This window comes from Lissotriton vulgaris, chromosome 9, assembly GCF_964263255.1.
Source record: "Lissotriton vulgaris chromosome 9, aLisVul1.2, whole genome shotgun sequence".
In the NCBI taxonomy this organism is placed as follows: Eukaryota; Metazoa; Chordata; class Amphibia; order Caudata; family Salamandridae; genus Lissotriton; species Lissotriton vulgaris.
In genome coordinates this window covers 344,292,297-344,310,517 of record NC_141697.1, presented here as the reverse complement: position 1 = coordinate 344,310,517, position 18,221 = coordinate 344,292,297, and the positions used below count along the sequence as shown (strand labels likewise).

General features: G+C 46.1%; 1 protein-coding gene across 1 annotated transcript in view; it reads left to right on the top strand.

Annotated features, from left to right (window-relative positions):
* The first annotated feature begins 10,668 nt into the window (after nt 1-10,668).
* LGMN (legumain) overlaps nt 10,669-18,221 on the top strand; it is a 95,363-nt gene continuing 87,810 nt past the window's right edge. Inside the window, exon 1 of the mRNA XM_086937693.1 lies at nt 10,669-10,904. The gene's annotated coding sequence lies outside the window, so the exon portion shown is untranslated. The remainder of the gene's footprint in view (nt 10,905-18,221) is intronic.

Below are 18,221 nucleotides of genomic sequence, written 5' to 3'. Positions count from 1 at the left end.
AAATGTGGTACAGTGGTAAATATATAACCTTTGTACCAAGTAGCATTGCACTGCAGTCCCAGGTCTACTAATTTAACAAACTGTAGGAACCTGGGCAAATAACACTCTCCCTGTGCCTCGTCCACTGATCTGACTGATCACAGGGCAGCACTTTGAAAGAGGCTTAATGTGAGAAATAGACATCAAGGGCATACTCCCTGGCTCTGGGCCGAGGTCCAGACTGAACCAGAAGACCATAAAGAGCCGAACTTTCATGTCAGATTTCACTTCAGATTTTTTACACGCACACACAGACAAAAAAAACACACACACGCTGCTCTCAATTTTGAAGTTTATTTTATTTTATGCATTTATATGTAGCGCGGACTTTACCCGAAGGTGTCAGAGCGCTTCACAATAGGAACAGTACTGATATTTATTTATTTATTTATTTTATTTTAAAAGTTTTATATAGCGCTGGCTAGACCCAGAAGGTATCAGAGCGCTTTACATGATCATGATAGAATAAGGCCACAAGTAGTAAAAAACATAATAACAAAGTAAACAAGCATTGGCAATGCAATAGGTCTCGCATTAGGAACATTTGAGCTATTGGTATTGTAAATGACACTTTTTCATTTATGTGTTGGTTTTGAAAGCAGCAAAATTAATAGCTTTGTCAGTTACAATGTCAATAGTGTTAACTTTTGCAAATGTGACACCTATAGCATTTGTAATGCAATGTGTGTTGTATTTACGTGACTTAGATGTCTTGATATTACAAATAACAATGGCTTTTAATTTTGTAAATAATTAATAATTAAATAAAAGTTATTGTAATTTATAATGGCAATAGCTTAAACGTTTGTAAATAACTTTTGTGAAGATTATGTTCAGTGTATTTTATTGTGACGAAAATCCAAGAACATTGCATTTGCACCTACACACACACAGAGCCACACACACACACACACACACACACACACACACACACACACACATATAGATGTGGTAGTGGTGGATCTGGGGGATATGGTGGTGGTGGATGTGGTGGTGGTGGTGATGGTGGTGGATGAGGGGGTGGATGTGGTGGTGGATGTGGTGGTGGATGTGGTGGTGGTGGTGGAGGTGGTGGATGTGGTGGTTGTGGATGTGGTGGTTGTGGATGTGGTGAAAGTGGTGGTGGATGTGGTGGTGGTGGTGGAAGTGATGGTGGTGGGTGTGGTGGATGTGGTGGTGGTGGATGCGGTGATGGATGAGGTGGTGGTTGTGGTGGTGGATGTGGTGGTGGATGTGGTGGTGGTGGATGCGGTGGTTGATGTGGTGGTGGTGGTGGATGTGGTGGTGGTGGATGAGGTGGTGGAGGTGATGGTGGAAGTGGTGGATGTGGTGGTGGTGGTGGATGCGGTGGTTTTGGAAGTGGTGGATGTGGTGGTCGTGGTGGATGTGGTGGTGGATGTGGTGGTGGTGGATGTGGTGGTGGATGTGGTGGTGGATGTGAAGGTCATGGTGGATGTGGTGGTGATGGTGGATGTGGTGGTGATGGTGGATGTGGTGGTGATGGTGGATGTGGTGATGGATGCGGTGGATGTGGTGATGGTGGATGCCATGGTGGTGGTGGATGCGGTGGTGGTGGTAGTGGTGGATGGGGTGGTGGTTGTAGTGGATGTGGTGGTGGATGTAGTGGTGGTGGATGCGGTGGTGGTGGATGCGGTGGTCGTGGATGTGGTGGTGGTGGATGTGGCGGTGGATGTCATGGTGGATGTGGAGGTGATGGTGGATGTGATGGTGGATGTGGTGGTGGATGTGATGGTGGATGTGGTGGTGGTGGTGGATGCGGTGGTGGTGGATGCGGTGGATGTGGTGGTGGTGGATGCGGTGGTGTTGGTGGTGGTGGATGGGGTGGATGTCATGGTGGATGTGGAGGTGATGGTGGATGTGGTGGTGGATGTGATGGTGGTGGGTGCACCTACACACACACAGAGCCACACACACACATATAGATGTGGTAGTGGTGGATCTGGGGAATATGGTGGTGGTGGATGTGGTAGTGGTGTTGATGGTGGATGTGGTGGTGATGGTGGTGGATGAGGGGGTGGATGTGGTGGTGATGTGGTGGATGTGGAGGTGGTGGATGTGGTGGTTGTGGTGGTGGATGTGGTGGTGGAAGTGATAGTGGATGTGGTGGTGGAAGTGATGGTGGTGGGTATGGTGGATGTGGTGGTGGTGGATGCGGTGGTGGATGAGGTGGTGGATGAGGTGGTGGATGTGGTGGTGGATGTGGATGCGGTGGTGGATGCAGTGGTGGATGCGGTGGTGGATGCGGTGGTGGATGTGGTGGTGGATCTGGTGGTGGATGTGGTGGTGGTGGTGGATGTGGTGGTGGTGGATGTGGTGGTGGTGGATGAGGTGGTGGTGGATGTGGTGGTGGTGGATGAGGTGGTGGTGGATGTGGTGGTGGTGGATGCGGTGGTGGTGGAAGTGGTGGTGGATGTGGTGGTGGATGTGGTGGTGGTGGATGTGGTAGTGGTGGTGGATGTGGTGGTGGATGTGGCGGTGGTGGATGTGGTGGTGGATGTGGCGGTGGATGTCATGGTGGAGGTGGTGGTGGATGTGGTGGTGGTGGTGGATGTGGTGGTGGTGGATGCAGTGGATGTGGTGATGGTGGATGCTGTGGTGGTGGTGGATGCGGTGGTGGTGGTAGTGGTGGATGGGGTGGTGGTTGTAGTGGATGTGGTGGTGGATGTAGTGGTGGTGGGTGTGGTGGTGGATGCGGTGGTGGTGGATGTGGTGGTGGTGGATGTGGTGGATGTGGTGGTGGATGTGGCGGTGGATGTGGAGGTGATGGTGGATGTGATGGTGGATGTGGTGGTGGTGGATGTGATGGTGGATGTGGTGGTGATGGTGGATGTGGTGGTGGATGCGGTGGATGTGGTGGTGGATGCGGTGGTGGATGTGGCGGTGGATGCGGTGGTGGATGTGGCGGTGAATGTCATGGTGGATGTGTGCCTAGAAGCGCTATACCTCTCATCATATAGGTCAACATGTTGCTGCGAATGGTGATAAATAGCATGTTCTAGTCTGCTCTACCTGCATGTATGGTTCATCCCATTGAATTTTTCATTAATATATGTTTTATTTTTTTTAAAAACGATTAAACCAAGACCAGGGTGCAATGTGTTAAATGTGCATAACGGCACAATCACATTACAGAGGCCATGGGACTTTTAGAGACACGTTTCCCTGTGTAACAGTCCTTGCAATGTGCAATCTGAGACAGAAAACTATTTTTCCCATGTCAATTCTGCTGTACCGTTGTAAAAAAATGGACTTTGACACTGTAGTCATAAATGTGTGAAGGTAGTGCGTTTTAAGTTCCGCTGTTTCAAAAAATGTGTATTATGGAACCAAATGTATTTCACTGCAACGACAGACAACGCGTCGATCTATCGACAGACAATAGTATGTAATTGACGTGGGTAAACGTGGCTGGTAGTCGCCTTTTTTACATGCATCTCCATGTAGAATTAAGAAAATGATATCACCTGGGAGGCACACCACTCTCCAACCGAGGATTACATACGTTCAGACCATCTGGTAGAAGGCGCTATATAAATGCAGCAAATCACCAAACCTTCCTCAAAGCACACAGGAAGCATTTCAGGCTCTTGCTGGGCAACATAAAGAGCACGAGCTGTTCGCCCATCCCCCTTCAAGCAGGACTAGCGACCAGAGCCTCCCTCGAGGCGCTTTACTTTACACTCACAGCTCAAGAACACGATTGAATGTATTCAGATAAGATGCTCGGGTGGTGATAGGCAGATGCATCACACCTCGCACCGCCGGGCAGGGCGCCTGTCATCGTGACTCATAATCACAAAATAAAACCAGACGGAGGGAATTGCTGTGGGGAGTGGGGAGGAGAAATGCGACATGGCGGGCAGGGGAGGGGGCGGAGCGGGGAGAGGGTGTTATGCAGCAGAGGCCTTTGAAGTGAAGCTAAGCTTCACTTCAAAGGTGTGGGAGGAGTGCGGCTGAGGGAACAGACGGCGATTTGGTGATGTGCACGCGCATTTTATGTCAATGCGCAAGCGCATTGACCTAAACGCCACGGGCACAGCACCAAATCGCCAAGTTGGGTAAAGTCTGTTTAAGCCCCTATAGAGCTTCGCCAGCTATGCGCATGCGCACAGCAGGCGAGCCCTAAATACAACCATATTACAAAATCAAGGAGGAATGAAGCAAGAGATAAAGCAGTATAATACTGTTAATATAGGTAAATTGGATTACAGTAAGAAGGCTGTTGTATATCTATCTTTCCTCTATTTCCATGCTGTACCATGATTCTTACCTGTGTCATTCATTCCAGAATGTAGATGGCTCTGCCTCCTCCTAGTGTTCTAGGTGGTGACAGTTTGTGCCTGGCCAGCTTGTGTTGAGGTTGTTCTCTGCTGCTTTCCTGCAATAAACCGGTTGTGGTACATCTGTGGTCTCCAGCTACCTTACTACAATTTTGGCGACGTTTTATATGCTGGCCAGTACCTTTGAAGACCTCCACTTGATGCCTGATTCTTTCAAGACATCGTACCAGTAAGCAGCTTGCAGCGGAGCACCCTCGACAGAAAACGAACCTGCGGCGTGTGGACTCTGTCAATTTCCACTTGGTCCGCTTCAATTCTGGCTGAAGACGCCCATGTGGTGAAATTGTGAGTACTTTTGGGCTCTTGCGCGAGCGAAGCACGAGCGCAACCATAGCCTTAAGCAACGGCTTTGTTGTAGCTCCGACGTCATCGTCCTGTCGTTGTTGTCTGCTGTTGCCTAGGAGACGCTTCTTCGGCTCGCTCTGACTACGCTCAACCATGTGTGTTCCAAGCCTCGTTAGGTTGTGTTCCAAGCCTCGTTTTCGTCTGTCTCCTAGCGGCGGCCATTTTAGCTTCCAATGTTTGCTTTTCAAGCCTCGATTTCGATCGAGTTTCGGTGGCGGCCATCTTAAGTCACTTTAACGCGAATTTTTCTCGTTAAAACCCTAAACTCCTGCTCATTTCTGACACAGCGCTCAAACATCGTTTTTTCGGACATTTGCCAGATCCTCAAGCAAGAGAGGTACGTTACTGCTATAATTAAAAATTTAACTAGTTGCGCAAAATTTTCGATTTTCTTTATTTTGACTCTATTATATTTTGAAAAATGGCACAACAGTTTGTAGTTACTTTACCTCCTCAGTTCTTACCCGAGCCTGGGGTTCCTGACATACCTTGGGAGGACTGGTACATAATGTTTGACAATTACCTGGAAGCGCTAGATGGCCAGGAATTTTCAGCCAAAAGGAAAAAGGTTATCCTTTTGAGTACTCTTGGCAAGGAAGGGCAGAGGGTTTTTAGATTCTTACTGATCACACTTGGAGCTAATGGACAAGACATTGATGAATTTAAAGAAGCGGTTGAACGTCTGGAGATCAGATTCGCTAAGGAGGAGAATTTTGGTTATGAACCGCTATAAATTCTATACACAACGCCAAAAAGATTCAGAGACAATAGATGACTTTGTGGCCAGACTTAGAGAGTTATCTATAAAGTGCAAGTTCGGTGCTATGAACGACGAGCTCATAAGAAACCAATTAATTGTCCAGTGCTCAAGTAAGAAAATCCAAGAGAGGCTATGGCTGCTAAGAACCCGACCTTGAAAGATGCTATTGACCTGGCCAAAGTTATTGAGGAGTCAAGCAAATGCATGAAGGTCCTAGATTCACATAAGTCTTCTCCTCATCAAGAAGTCTCTGTTGTTTCTGACAAAGGTAGTGTCGCGGAGTGTGAACACTGCTGTGGAGACAATGTTGCTGTAGTGAAAAACAGACCCAGACCTCCTGCCAAAAAACCCTCCACGAGCAGAGTCTGCAATAGGTGTGGCAGTAGTAGCCACTCTTCTGACGCGAGGTTTTGCTTTGCCGCAAACAAGGAGTGTTTGAAGTGCGGCAAAGTTGGACATTTCTCCAAAATGTGCAAGGCCAACGCCAGACAAAGAGTAGCTATTGTTGATGACTACGTCAATGATCCTGGAGTTGAGCCCGATAGACTCCTGGTCATTGATGATGTGGATGTCATCTGCGATGATCCAAGACAAAACAGACCCAAAGCCATTTTCAAGATTGACTCCCATGAGGTGTTGTTGATGGTTGACACTGGTTCTCGCCATACCATCATACCTAAGTCTACTTTTGATGCCTTTTGGGAGGGGGTGAATTTTCATGACAGTGATATTTCCCCTAAGGGTTTTAATGGCCAGAAAATTGAAATCCTTGGTTTCTTCGAGTCTGAGATTGTCTTTGAGAAGAGGTCTATATTTGGGAAGGTTTATGTTTCAATTGATGGTCCTCCCATTCTGGGATGGGTACATCAATATGACCTCTACATAGTTATTAATCCTAGGGCAAAGAATCAAATAATGGTGGTAGATGACGACTCAATTGAGTTTATCCTTTCTGAATTTGGGTCTGTGTTCAGGGAGGAGTTGGGTGAGCTTCGTGGGTATGCCCATCTCATAAAGTTGAAGAAGGATAGTTTGCCTGTGCAACATCGCGTAAGGAGGATTCCCATTTCTATCCGCAATGAGGTGAAACTCCTAATTGAGGAGATGCTTCAATCCGGGGTAATAGAGCCAACAGAAGCATCGGCATGGGTTTCGCCCGTCGTGATTTCTAAAAAATCAGACGGAAAATTGAGATTCTGTGTGGACCTCAGGTCCCTAAACAAGTGTGTCGTTGCGGACACCTTCCCCTTACCCAACATTGCTGAGATGGTGTCCACTCTTCAGGGGGCTAGATATTTCTCTAAACTCGACCTGAAGAGTGCCTATCATCAGGTCAAGCTCCACGAATCCTCGAAGCATCTTACGGCCTTTATCACCCCGGAGGGGATTTTCCAATTTACTCGTCTTCCCTTTGGGTTGATATCGGCAGCGAGTGTCTTCCAAAGGTTGGTCAGCGAAATCTTCAAGGGGCTCAAAAACGTAGTGTTCTTTCAAGATGACATCTTGGTCTTTGGAGACTCCGTGGCAGATCACAACCTTGTTCTTAGAAATGTTTTACACAGAATCTGGGACACTGGCCTTACCTTACGTAAGGAGAAGTGTTCTTTTCTTGTGGAGAACATTGAGTACTTGGGACATGAAATCTCAGTCAACGGAGTCAAACCAAAGAAGAATCTTCTTGATGCAATACGCCTAGCCCCTTGCCCGTCTGACAAGGACCAGTTGCGGTCATTCATGGGCTTAATCGAATACTACTCCAAGTTTGTGGAGAGGTTCTCAGAGAAGACCTTGCCTCTGAGGGCTTTGTTGAAGAAGGGTTGCAAATTCACCTGGGGCCCTGAACTGGAAATGTGTTTCAATGGGATCAAGGAAGCTATCTGCAGTGCTAAGGTGCTGGTACCCTTTGATACTGCCAAGACTTCCACTCTGTTGGTAGATGCCAGTGCTCATGGTCTTGGTGCGGTTTTGTTACAGTCCCACAAGGACGGCGACAGGCCGGTTGCCTTTGCCTCACGCACTCTTTCCAAATGTGAACAGAATTATTCTGTTATCTAGAAGGAGGCTTTGGCTGCTGCGTGGGGTGCTCACCATTTTCGACCTTACTTATGGGGCATTCGATTCAACCTTAAGACTGACCACAAACCCCTTATCCGCATTCTTTCTCCTGGGGGGGGGAGGGCCTTTGGTTCTCCAAGGTTGGCAAGGTTGGCTTCCAAACTCCAGGAATATCATTTTGACATTTCCCACATCTCTGGGTGGAGGAATTTCCAGGCTGATTGTCTGTCTAGGTTGGCTGTTCCGTCTGGTGCTGATGCTGGTTTCAGTCTAGAGGGTTTTGATGAGAATGTTGCATGGATTGATGATGTTCTTCTACTAACTGAGAGCTCTTTCTCTCGGTCTGAGTGGGTGGATGCTATGTCCAGGGACAATGTCTTACAGGAAGTCATCCAGTTGATAAAACTGGGTCCTCGCAGGGAGAGTTGTGTCCATGTTTCTGTTCGCCCTTTCCTTAAGGCCATTGATGATTTGTCTGTATGTAATGACAATGTTATAATGCGTGGCGATAAATTTGTGCCTCCTGTTGATTTGAGACCCAAACTCATTTCTTTAGCCCATGAGGGTCACCTTGGCCAAACCCTGACGCAACAGCGTCTCAAGTTGAACTTCTGGTGGCCCGGTATGAACTCCATGGTATCCTCTTGGGTTGAGGACTGTTATACTTGCAAGGTAGGTGAGAAGAGACTTAAGGTTTCTGTGGGGTCCCAGATGGGTGTGTTGCAGTTCCCTGAAATCCCGTGGCACACTATCTGTTTAGATTTCATAGGTCCCATGGCCGAGCTACCTCTTTTGCAGAGATTTGCTGTCGTCATCGTGGATTGCCATTTCAAGTGGTTGTCTGTGGAGTTTCTCAAGGATATCACTACGGACACTACCATAAAACATCTTAAATCTGTTTTTTTTAGGGAGGGTTTTCCTAGTGTTCTTATAACTGAGAATGGCACACAGTTGGTTTCGCATGACATGCAAGCCTTTTTGGCTGATTGTGGTATTTCTCACCGTAGGACTTCCCTCTACAATCCCCAGGGGAATGGTCTTTGTGAACGCCTTAATAGATTGGTAAAAGGTACTGTTCAAATGGCCCTCTCCAGTAGTTCTTCTGTCTCTTCCCTTGTTAGTGAAATGGTCTATGCGTATTGTACCACTCTTCATGGCTCTCACCTCAAATCCCCTTTTGAGATGATGAGGGGTAGGGTTCCCAGCACCAAACTGATTCCCTCTTGGCTCAAGGACATGGTTTGTCAGTCGGTCTTGGGTGAGGTGTCGAGAGTGGCTCCAAAGCCTTCTTGTAAGAGTCCTGTGGGTCTGCCTGCTAAGTGTGCTTCAAGTAAGAGTTCTGTGAGTCTGCCTACTAAGGGCGTTTTACGTAAACTCGTTATAGGCGATAAGTCTTCTGCTAAAGTTGTTTCTAGTAAACTCGCAAAAGGTGACCTTGTCAAGGTAAAGTCTGGTCGTGTTTCGGGTGGTTTGTCTAAATTCCGTGGTCCCTTTCTTGTAAAGATGGTCTATCCTCACTATGTTGTCCTCTCTAATGGGGAAAAATGGAATTTAAGGAGGGTCGCCCTCTATCAGAAAGCTGGTGCATGTCCTGTTTCTGTTTCCTCTCCGTCCTCCTTTCCTCCCTCTGTTTCTGCCCAGGACCTCTCATCGTCAGGGTTCATGTTTATTCCCTCTCAGGATCCAGCTCATGTTGTGCCTGCTCCTGTAAATGCCTTGGTGAGGGGCGATGGTGGAGGGGATGCTCCTGATCCCGTTGTATCTGATCCCAACCCTGTTTCTGATCCCAGTCCTCCCTTGCCTGCCACCAGACCTCAGAGGTGCCATAGACCCCCTGCTTACTTGAATGATTTCTGTTGCGATTAGGTCTTTTAGAGGGGTGACGTGTGTCCCTTTCAATGCCTAGTTTTTATTGATCAATTGTTGTGTTTTTATTGCTCAATTTTTATTGCTCAATTGATTTTCGCAACTTATATCGCTGTTTTCGCTAATCTTCTTTAGTTTTGCGTTAAGTTTCCTTTCCATGACATGTTTACCTTTTGTGTTAAGTTTCCTTTCATGACATGTTTCTCTTCTTTTATTCTACGGGAGGAGATGTGTTGTATATCTATCTTTCCTCTATTTCCATGCTGTACCATGATTCTTACCTGTGTCATTCATTCCAGAATGTAGATGGCTCTGCCTCCTCCTAGTGTTCTAGGTGGTGACAGTTTGTGCCTGGCCAGCTTGTGTTGAGGTTGTTCTCTGCTGCTTTCCTGCAATAAACCGGTTGTGGTACATCTGTGGTCTCCAGCTACCTTACTACAAAGGCCACTATATTACAGGGATAGGATAAGATTACAAGTGAACAAATTACAAAAGCAAACGTTAAATTACATGAGGCAAAAGTGACAATTGTGAGCTAACAAAATACAAGAGGTAGCAAACGGTACATTACAGGAGTAAAAAGTGACGTTTGTAGGTTACAAAAACGTACAAAGTGCAAGTAGTGGTATAATACTGCAATAAATGGCAGACAATCAATGGTGGCACTTGTGCAAGTATCTAAAGCAAACAAAAAGTATATGAGGTAGCAAACAGTGTGTTACAAGAGAAAAGTGACCTGTATATGTTACAAAAGAATTCCAAACATGGACAGGTGTGGCGCTGCGGCCAGGGCGACTGACAATGGATCGGGGGGGATCATGTTCGATCCCCGGCTCCGGCGACAGGTTAACCCAGTACACTCTGGGGCAACAGCTTGCTTAATCTTCCTGACGGCCTCCAGCGGCCAGGGACCCTTACGGTTGATTGTTCGTGCTTTGCAAATGTGGATTATTTTTATTATAAACACAGGTAGAAGGATAATACTGCTTAAAATGGTTGATTTTCCGACCTACCTATTGTCTTTTAAGCAACCTCACCTTCGATATTCACCGGGGACACGATTGGCTATAATTTATGACGTCTGTAGCTCCTGGGGACAATCGCAAAAACAAAGATATTAATTTTAAAAAGTGCATAATTCGGATGGGCTGTCCTGTCTTTAAGCCACGCCCCTCGAGCGGCTTGATGCAGTCTGAGTCCTGCCTGTGGGAGGGGTTTGCGCACTGCTGGGGTTGTCCTGGGTTCTGGGGGTGTCCTGTGTCTAATCGGCCTGCCCCCGGGGCGGGGTTTTCGTTCCACTGGGCTGTCTTCTTTCCACAGGCCCTGCCCCTGGCGGTGTTTTGGTGCCATAGGAGGAAGCAGCCAGTATTCTTATTACCACACATACTCCTCTCTGTACAGACAGCTCCAGCCGCAGCCCTACAATCAGTGTCCGGATATCCTGTGGAGATCAGCCGGCAGGCCACAGCCGACCGCAGGTGAGCAGATAACACAGGGCAGCCGGGCACGGGGCACAACAAAGAGCAGCACATCCAACCCGGGGCTAGGGGGGGCCACCCGCGGGCGGGTCAGTGGGGTAAAGCAGGTGAAACCATCCCTGGCAGGGGTAGCATACAGGATCAAGAGGGGCTTTTTTTGCCATGGTTGGTGGAATGGTCACCCCCCCCCCCTCTCGCCACTTCATGGCTCTGGGAGAGGAGAAGCCATGACAGTCATACCCCCCCCCCCCCCCCCCGTGCAGTGGTCTAGCCCCCGACCTGCCCCTCAGCCAGGCGACAGACATGCTTATTGAACTTGCGGCTGTCGCTATAGCTGCTGAAATATCTTTCGGGTACGGTGAGTTTGTTTGACCTGTCAGTGTGACGAACAGTGTCGCAACTTCAGGGGGGCTGTTTACACACCCAAACACATCAAATAAATATTACTAACAAGGGTGCTGCGCCTGTCCGGTTGTCCCTATTTGGTAGGGTGCTCTAAGACCACGGATGTTGTTGTTGTGGTTGCAGACAGGAATGTTGACACTGGGTCCGAGCAGGATAGGCCAGAAGGAGGCGCACCACCATGATAAAGCTGTTTGCAGAGGCGGGTTGTCCTGTTTACATTACTGTTTTGTTTTGACTGGAGGATAGGCCTTAAGTTGGTGGTGGCATGATGAGCAACACTTGGAACGGAGGGTCGTAGAAGATCACGCTGGGTTGGGTGAATCTGTGTGCCGAAAACCTGTTTAGCATATGTGTTGTATAATGTATTACAGGGAAAGGTCTAAGGTGGACTCTAATAACATGGCGGACCAGGCAGCCCCCCCTTTCTCTTAATGCGTGCCACTGCAGGTGAAGTTTGTTAGGATGCCCCCCTGGGGGTGTCCCAGTGACCCTGCTTACAGGATGCCTTCGGGTGTCCAGCGATGCTGTTGTGTTGTAGGCGGCAGAGTGGGAGTTTACTATTTGCCTGCAGGAGTCATCGGTTGCTGGAAGGGACGCGTCACACAGACATCATAGTGATCTGTTGTAAACATTATTTGCTTCAAATGATTTATATATTCAGTTGAAACGAGAATTGCATTTTGAAGTTGGAGAGGGCAGTGAAGGTGAGATATGGGACATGTCTTTGGTCCCAGTGACATTTAAAGGTTCAAATGGGGATCCTGATTTGTTAATGTGTAATATACGGTATGACTGTTGTCTTTAGTGTGCAAATTACAGACTTTCTCTATTATGTAGCACGGAAGTGTACATTTTTAGAAAAAGGCAAAGGCAAGTTCAATTCATTTGGATTGGAGCCCAAATCAGGGTCAGTTTTCACCTATTTTGCACATTCAGACCAATCCGTGTATTAAAAGTGTATCATATTTAACACTTTATAAGTTTTAGTTCCAAAATGAGTCACCTATGCATCTTGCAAGGTGGTAGTTTCTACTACAGTTATAATTGCCTCTATTTCAAATATTCTGCCGCTGTCTTGCAGTAGGAAGAAGCCCAAATCTAAGAGCCACAAGAAGAAACAAACACTATAACAAAATAACAGAAAAAAAACCTCGCCCACCGTGCACAAAAAAGCCCACGATGGCCTCACTTTAAAAGATAACGTTTTTTCTTATAAGATGACCGATATTTTTTACTCAAAGTTCTCATTTTTATAGGATTAACAAATGATTTCAGGAGTAACTGGCGTAATTTACTACGCTCATAATTCCTAGAGTGATTCAATGCTTATAATTTAGCATTTAGACTTTATTACTAGGAATATTTGCATTCGAAACATATACTTTTGCAGGCATTTTTTTTTATTACTGTTTCTCCATGAGGAAAATGTTTTTTTTTCCCTCTGGAGAAGCCAACTCCCAAAAACACCCATTAAATATGCTGGCATTTCTTGCCATTCCCGCAGTGAAACTCATAGGGCCTCATTCTCTGCAGCTCAGTAATCCTGATGAGGCGGGGAAGGGAATTTTTCAGTTAGAGCTTATTTTATTCCCCAAACTAACACAATGTTTGGCCAACCCAGAGCTACTTATGTCTCTGGTATAGCTAACTGTGTGTGTTTGCAAGGGTAGGAGAATGTAAAAACTGGGCACAACCACAAATTGGCCTTAACATTAAGGATGTGGAAATTCCATTATACCATTGAAATTTCTGCAATCACAATAACTCTTTACTCACATAAAATTCTACCTTTTCTGATTCTGCAATATGGTAATTTTTCACAGCTAAAACAACCTGCTGAGGGAAAGGATTTGCAAATTGGGCATCTGTTCACTGGTTTTATAAATCAAAGAATGTTTTGTTTTTGCTCATTAATTTAGAAAGTAGTTGGTGTCCATCCATGGAGTTTTCTCTAGAAGAAATTGGAGAAGGCTAACTGTAGTAGTAGTTTAGTTTATTGCACAGTTAATTAAAACCAATGCGATACAGTACACAATAAGAAAGTTAAAATGCTCATAAAAACATGCGTTTAAGATCAATTCTATACTATAGTGCGATAAGCATAAGCGATTCAGCATAAAAATGATTTTGTTTGCCGGCCTCCCACATTAGGACGTTCTGTACTTCTCATCCACTTTGTAGGCCTGTTAGTCTATTCGTGTTTCCCATAAAATTCATTTATTTTGCAACATAGATGATTCATCAATGTAACTTAAATCGTGTGTCCTGTTTGTAAAAGGCTAACTGGAAAATAACTAAATGGAGGCATGTTGCTGGTTGGGGGTACTGGCATTCATGGAAGCATGTGCAGCACAGCAGAAAAGCTTTTTATGGTCTGGCTTGACAGCGCAGCTCTCGCCAGACAATTATGTTAGAATCGCCAGTAAAGAGGGGCTTTAGCTCCGCCCACATGATGGGACCTAGGAGTACATGTTTTTGACTAGACTGGAATTATGTTTCCACAAAAACGTGCTTGCCCTCCACACAGCTGTGCTAATTTTATTTATTTATCCAGCTGCCTGTGCTTGAATTTTCAGGGGCAGGCACATGACATTGCAAAACCATTAAAAGTGTATTAGATAATTGATGGTGTTTTTCCCTGGCAGCAGCATAGATGGGAGGAGGACCCCCATTTACTCACATTGATTTTAAGGTCTGGCTTGCCAGTGCCACTGTCACCTGACCTTTTAACCTACACCAATATTATTCTGCAGTGCTTTGCTTCTACATAAATACATTTCCCTTCCTATACCACCCACTTGTAATGCTCCACGTTACCATAGAACATCCCTGTAAAGCCAGACTTATTGGCATTGCCAAAGATTGTTAATGATTTGCATGGGCTTTCCTCATTCATTATTTAGGGATTTCTCGTAGATAATATACCTAATCTGCATAAGCCAGGTAGCACACAACTGCATATTTATTCATGTGGTTGTTTCTTGCATAGCTTAAAAAACCAATATAAAAGAAAGAGTTAATTTTTTAGTTTGTTCAGGTAAGCTAATTTTAAACTTTAGCCAGCTTGAAGCAGATAAGTGCTGATTGTCATTGTCATTGTTAATGATAAACAGCAAACCACGGAGTGAACTCGAGTTTCTGATTAAGCTGAATTTTAAGTTCATTGATTCTGAACTCCGAATGGAAACTCTTGAGGTTTTACTGCAACATCTATGTGTGATTCAATGAATAATAAGACCTAAGCTAAGTAAGCAATAATATCACGTACTCTGCCTGCATTTCTAGACGGGTTCTCAGCAAAGTCTTGAAACTATTTAAAGTGCTCCAGACTCGACCAATTCTATGGAGAAATATTCAGGAACATCCTGAAGAGAAGCAGTCAGGAGTGTAGAAAGAGAGACTTACACAAGGTAGACTGCTCGACAACACGTGCCTTCTAATGGAGTGCTTCACACAAAAGAAAACAAGCATTGGCATAGCCAATAGGTCTCGCCTTTGGGACCTTATTAGTGGTAAGCCAGAGGTTTTGGCTTTGCCTTTGTCAAAACTGCTGTGCACTTTAGCACAGCAAAAAAACATGGGTGTGGGGTGCACACGCTGCGTGGTGTTGTGATGTAAATTATAATGTGTTATTATTTACCTTTGTCCCTTGTGCTTTTTATTTAACTGTACCACATTGTACTTGCCAAATGGCATGTTATAATGTGGACATGTTATGTGTGTACGGCACTGGAGAGAGTTGCTTTTTTGCTGCTCTCCGTGTTCAGCCGGGACTGTTCATGTAATAAAAGACTTAACTTATGAAGAGCTTGTGAGCGGTAATTATTGCAATTAGTGGGGACGAGCTGCTCAAAGCCTCAGCAATGGAACCCATGGTGTCGGATGAAAGGAAAAGGCAAGGTGCAGTTTTGACGAGAATACTTGTGCTGTGTATACAGTTAAAAACCAGCATTGACCCAAACTCTCCTCCAGAGCAACAACGTCCACCCCGAGAAGCACAGTACCACACTCTCTTGTCAAAAACAGGTGTCCACCCCAAGAAGATCTGACCCATAGTGCCCACCTCTGAGTAACAACGTCCACCCAGGGCTGCACTGACCCTTATTCTCCCAGTGTTGTTTTCGGTAGCACTGTCTATGCGCCTCTTTTGATTCGATAATGTCAAACACCTCCGTCCCAGCACTGTCCGTCCAAGCTCGGCTCCCAAGAACTACCGTCCACCCTCAGAAGCCCCATCACTCTTCCTCCCCTGAGAAACTGTTCCCCGCCCTCTCCCACAGAGAAACAGCGATCCATTCTAAAAAGCGATGTCCCACATCCCCTCCCCCATACAGAGACATACTGATCCATCTTGAGCAGCTATGCCCCCCCCACACACACATGAAGAAAAGCTGTCCATCCCAACATTCTTGCTTTCGGACACAGGGCTCATAAGTACTCCAGCGACACTTTGCCCACCATCACTCCCCGCCATCAGAAGCATTGACTGTGGCCCACGAGGACGCAAATAAACACTACATTGCCTCCCACAACACAGCCCTAGTCTCTTCCCCCAACCACGTCTCTCTGACCCACAACACCCGACCCACGTCACCAGCTCACTTGGCCCGCACAGATAACTGTTGTGTTAGGGGTTGCAGCAGGTATTGTCCTCTGTCTGACCTCCCGAAATTCTGACAGCCTAATAGCGCCTTGAGCTCAGCAGGGCGCTGAAGATCGGGCCAGCGGAAGAACTTGCAGAGTAGCCACTGGGGGGTGCCGGCAAGCCGCCCACCCAAAGTTCGGCCAAGGGAGGGGGCAGCGGGACACAGGCCCCCATCAGAGTGCCAACATCCTCTTTGCGGAAACGTCACCAGCCCCTGCAACTTCTGAGGCCAAAAGTGGCAAAATTAAGGAACTATGGCCAAAAACTGAGAGAATCTTCAAGTTTGTGTGCTTGAAATAGATACCCTCCCCACCGAGGGGGGGCCACCAGGAAGATCTGGTTATGTGATTTCAATAATCCACTGCCTTTTGCTTGAACCTATGAGTTGTCTTCATGACACACACATCGTTCACTTGGTAGACAGGATGTCCCAATCTGGTGCTCCTTTTCATGACCATAAGCATCAGTAGATCACTTCACTGTCACACAGCAGAAAAAGACTCAAAACGAGAAACATATGCACCAGGGTTTGGTATGTAAGGAGCCATGATAGACAAATGCAACCTGGATAAAGACCCTTGAGCGCTCTCCTTGCTGTCAGATACCCAACGTGTTATGCATGCAAGTGTGAGTGCAGGCAGCGCAGTTATATTTTACTGTAACACCATCTGTTGCATTAGAAATGGTGACCAGCGGGCATGTCCCCCAGGTATGTGTGATCACCCGCTACTGGAGCTTCAATCTTTTGCACAGCAGTATTATGATGGGAAAATCACCGTCCTCGGTGCCATGCTGCCTCTTGCGCCCATTGCACAGTTACTGCAACACTCCTGCATAATAACTTGGAGAGATTAAGTGCATGCATGTAATACCCATACTACAGGTTTGGATTAGTTTAAGACATGGCTAATTCCAGTTATGGATGAAAGGGAGAATGAGTGGTAATTCATGCAAACGCTCTTACTGGGCCTGATGGCCACCAAGATGTTTGGAAGAAGGTTTAGTCCTTGGCAGCTCTACTGACTTTGCTGAGAATTTTCCCTCCTTCTTTCATTTCCTGCAATGAGCTACTCATGGAAAAACTGGGGTGAAGTGACAGGTTTCTATTGCACCTGTAGCTTAATGCTTCCCTTTATTTACACAATGCTCACAATGTTCACACCTAGGGCACCATCCGTACTTGTTATGCTGGTGGTATCAGATGACCCCACCTTGACCCCCAAAGGCTGTGCAATATCCCACCAGCTTCTAGAAGTTAAGTGTCCTGCGTCCTATCAACAATGCATATATTCTCTGGAAAGATGGCTCAGTTGGACAATTGTTTGCTGCTGGCTTTTCCTTTGATCGCCCGGTCATGAGTTTGAATCTTATCAAGGCCAACTCAATCTTCCATAATTTTGAAGTCAGTAAATTAAGTACCACTAAATAAGTAAAAGCATCGAGTGTTATTTGCAACAGTAGGAGAATTGTATAAATTGCTATGCAGACAAATTATTGTCCGACATGAGTTGTTACATATTTAAACTGACAGAACTGTTTACTCTTCCTTTACCTTGTGAATGACATCATCAACTCTCGCCACACCACGAAACATGGGGGGGGGGGGGGGGGGGGGGAAGTTTGAAGGGGTCGAGCAGCACAACCTCTTTTTCTGCATCCTGCTATAAAACAGTTTTAGGTGTGTTCCTCAATATAACTGGACGCCTTTGGCAATCTGTTACTCCTTATTCTTCGCTGACAAACTTGCCTGCTGGGGCATGAAAAGCCACCCTCCAAAAACACCTTGATGAGTGAGACGAGGCTGGGAATTCTCCAAAGACCCCTAAACCACCATACTCTCTGAGGCACACCGTGTGATTTAACAGTCATAAGTCGGAAAGTTCTCCTAATGCACATTTTTGAGAGGGCACACTGAGTAAGTGAATGATTGAATATACATTTGTAGTTTACTATAGTGCTCGGTCTAGGCGCTATAGTGCTAGGTAGCCTGCAAGCTAAGAACGGGGACAAAATATGAAGATTATAGAAAATATATATATATTTTTAGCTTAGGCACAACTGGAGCAAAGAGTCGGTTAACCATGGTAGTCCAATGCAGGGACACAAAAGTTTGATTTTGAAGACAGGAGAACTCTTGAAGGATGGTAACAGGCAATTGTGTATTTAACGTAACTAAGTACAGTCTTGGACAGGCGCTTGTGTATTAGACAAAGTCATTACAGCCCTGACCTGAGCATGTACAAGCTATGTGTAACTAAGGTGCTTTC